Source organism: Ailuropoda melanoleuca, chromosome 2 (genome assembly GCF_002007445.2).
Source record: "Ailuropoda melanoleuca isolate Jingjing chromosome 2, ASM200744v2, whole genome shotgun sequence".
Taxonomy (NCBI): Eukaryota; Metazoa; Chordata; class Mammalia; order Carnivora; family Ursidae; genus Ailuropoda; species Ailuropoda melanoleuca.
Genome location: NC_048219.1, coordinates 140,506,925 through 140,510,780, shown reverse-complemented (window position 1 = coordinate 140,510,780; position 3,856 = coordinate 140,506,925).

The following is a 3,856-nucleotide window of genomic DNA, read 5'->3' as shown; positions in this document are numbered from 1 at the left end:
CCCCCGCTGGAACTGTCCAGTCGCAGCCCTGCCGAAGGCTGGAGGCTCCGGGGCCGCCCCGGGGGAGCGCGCGTGCGCGCGGGGGGCTGACTGCGGGAGCCCGGGCAGCAAAGCGGCTCCAGCACTGGGGCCAGCAGGGGAACCCGCGCCCCTCGAGCCCGCTCCGGCCGCGAGAGGCGGGCTCCAGCCACGGTTCGCGCGCTCGCTCAGAGCCTCTGCGCCCAGGTGTGATGGAAGAAGCCTGTCAGGTAAGCGTAGCATCCTATATTTGTAGCATCAACATTTTGGTGCATGGAAACGTGAAGTTGGGAGGAAAAAATAAAGCACACTCTAGCATTCAACATAGCACTTTGCATCGTCGGTCACTTTGTTGCAATTTCCCTGGATTGAGTTGAAAGGTAAAATTTGGTTCAAAGTCATCAGCTGCCCCTTTGCTGTCCCAGAAATTACATTACTCAGCAGAGACTCCAGACAAGACAGGAGTCTGTGTGCAGCAGCAAAATCAATTCTGGATACCCCAGTGGATCTGTTCTGGGGACTTCTCTTTCCCCAAGGACACTTCCCACTCAGCCGTATTAACTGGAGTCTTAATCCTAAATTCGACTTTTAAGAATGAAAGGATGACGTCTGCCAGTGGCGCTGCCGAAAGATGAAGCCTACAGAAGGCCAATTATGAGACAAGTGTGGGTGCTGTTGTATCCCTAGTGATGACGGTGTCCATTCTTACCAAATTCACTTTTCCTCCTAGCTGCATTTTGAAGCAGATTTCCATCCTGTCCTAGACCAGGTATTATTGATCTTGGTAGCCTGGTGCCCGGCAAAGAACCTGGTATTTAAGGAATGTCTGGTGAAAGAATTGAACTCTCCATGGAACCAGTCAAACCAAGAATTTAACAGTTTCCCAGACTTTTAATGCAGTAAAGATTGATAAGGATTCTTGGTGGATGTGTGTGATGTTCCCTAATTATTTTTTAAGAATTTAAGTACACACTTGGTTAAACATCCAGGCAATGAATAAAGGAAAAAGCCCAAGTCCCCTTCCTAACCCTCTCTGCACATCACAATCCCACTCTCCAGTCAACCACTGTGTGCATCATTCCATGCCTTTTACAGGCAAATATGTGTAAATATTTTAAATGGACTCGCATACTTACTGTTAGGACTTGCTTTTTGCACTCATTATAAACATCAAATCTTAGTTCAAATTCATTCTTTTTAATGATTACGTAGTTTTGATATTTTTACGTTCAAAGAATGAATTGTAGCATGTGGCAGTTCACTAGAGGACACATACTATACTTCTTGGAGACCCAGTTTTGGATGCTTTTGGGTCACCTTGAAAGATAAAGAGAAATAATGTTTTCCACTGAGGTGAGTAAGATGTGCAAGAATGAGAATGAAAAGTACTCCCACATGTTACTTCAGGCTCCACCTTTTTCAAACTCAGATCAGTTCCAGAGAGAGGGCTTTTGAATATGGCAAATCTGTTCTGTTCCCCTGCAACTAGAAGAAAAACGAAAAGGAAACACCATGTGGACTCAGGTGGCACCACCACAGTAGAATGCAGTGAGGAAAGGCCAATAAGTTCGGCATAGAATGTGGGTATCTAGGATGAGCTAGAAAGGACACAGATAGGAACTTGCCCAGGTTATGTAGCTCATTCACTGACCTCTGATTTGGCTTACCTCATACCATATCCCTCTGACGTTAAAAGAATTAAAGTTGCCACTATATGTCCTCCAGAATCATCAGTTTATGAGATAAATGCATACTGACCAGCAAGATAAAAGGCTAGACCATCAATGTCTGATATTCCTTGCAATTCTAGCATTCTGTCATCCTGGAAAGTCAGAGCATTAGAAAGAATGTTTTCATTTAGATGAGTAACCATGATTGACTTACTTCTCTACTCCATTTCTGCCCATCCTCCCACCTGTGAAATGAAGATTAATTATATTGTGGTACCTTACTGATTTGAACTCCCACCAATATTCAGATTTTGTAGTTGGGATTCTTGAATAAAAAGTTGAGTAGTTTTTCAAAACCAGAGTTCAAGAAATAAAGGATAATTTCTTAATACCTTTAGTTTCTGTGTCCAAAAATTCATTCTTTAATGTTAAAATATTTTTTTAATTGCGATTAATTATTGTTTTATAGGTCTTTTACCTTGGTTTTTACTTTTTACTTAAGTTCATGTCTTATTAACAGCTTTTAAAATCTTTTTATCTTCTTTTATAAAAGAAATAAATCAGAAATAAATTCTGATATTCATATTTTTGAAGTCAGTTTTTCCTTCTTCTACTTAATGATATTTTATTATAGATTTATACCATATAACTTTTTCAAAAGTTGTATATAGTTTGTAATCTAATTTAAATTATATTGGTTTCTGTAATATATGCATTGAATTTGTAATTCAAATTCACATTTTTTAAGTGCTCTAGGGGATTATGCAACACAATGTAAATCTCTTTAAAAATAAATTTTTCAGGGGCGCCTGGGTGGCACAGCGGTTAAGCGTCTGCCTTCGGCTCAGGGCGTGATCCCGGCGTTGTGGGATTGAGCCCCACATCAGGCTCCTCAGCTATGAGCCTGCTTCTTCCTCTTCCACTCCCCCTGCTTGTGTTCCCTCTCTCGCTGGCTGTCTCTATCTCTGTCTAATAAATAAATAAAAAATCTTTAAAAAAAAAAATAAAAAATAAAAAAAAATAAAAATAAATTTTTCAGGGCCCCTGGGTGGCTCAGTGGGTTAAACGTCTGCCTTTGGCTCAGGTCATGATCCCAGGGTCCTGGGATCGAGCCCCGCATTGGGATCCCTGCTCAGTGGGGAGCCTGCTTCTCCCTTTCCCTCTGTCTCCCAGCTCGGGGTCTTGCTCTCACTCTCTCTCTCTCTCAAATAAATAAATAAAATCTTTTAAAAAATAATAAAATAAAATAAATTTTGCTTTGTAAAACATCATCCTGTAACTTGTCTTACAAGTTTAGATTTTTAAATACTTATTAGGATTACCTATAATGCAAGATACTTAAAAACATAAACTGTACTAAGATGCTTACATATCTATAGAAGAATATATGAATACATTGTAAAACTAACTGAAATAATGCAGTATTTCCTACGGGGCACACAGCAGATTCTATGACCTCCTGAGGGAAACTGGTGCCCTCGGGCCTGTATAGCTTCAGCAAGACTGTCATCTAGTCTGAGATGCCTTCATTTGCCTTTCCTAACCTTGCTTCTCAATTTTGCTATATAAATCAGAAAAATTCGTCTTTTGATTTGATTTCAGGATCATTTCTTAGCATTTTACTCCATGGCTTGAGAAGAATATTTCCAATCTTGCCCTCTGATTTATCTGATTTTAGTATGAGGAAATACTTTTATTTATTTACATTTTTCTAAGTGAAATGAACATTCTTTCCAGGAACTAGGAGTCCTACACAAACATATCTGAACATACAACAGGTACCCGTCTCAGCAGCTCATCAGACCCCTATAAAATTAGGGCCCAGCTTCAAGTGATTATATGGTCAGGTGGAAAATTTCTAAGGCACTCTTAACCAGCTTGCTGGCAGAAGGTCATTTCCTATACCAATATTTGAGACAACAATGGATATATTACTGAGTAATCAAGGGGTATCCTTCGAGAAATTGTGTAGATGCTCCATGTTTGGGGAGGAAGAGTAATGCCATATCCAAGGCAGTTGTGAGAAATCAGGAGGATTTCTCCTTGCTGCTTCTGCCGTTTTCTTGATCTATAGCAGTGCCAACCAAGAAGGAACCAGGGGGCAAGGGAGAGGGGCTTCAGTTGTATGCGAGCCTCCTGTCCCTCTCATTTTTGATCTGTCTAATGAC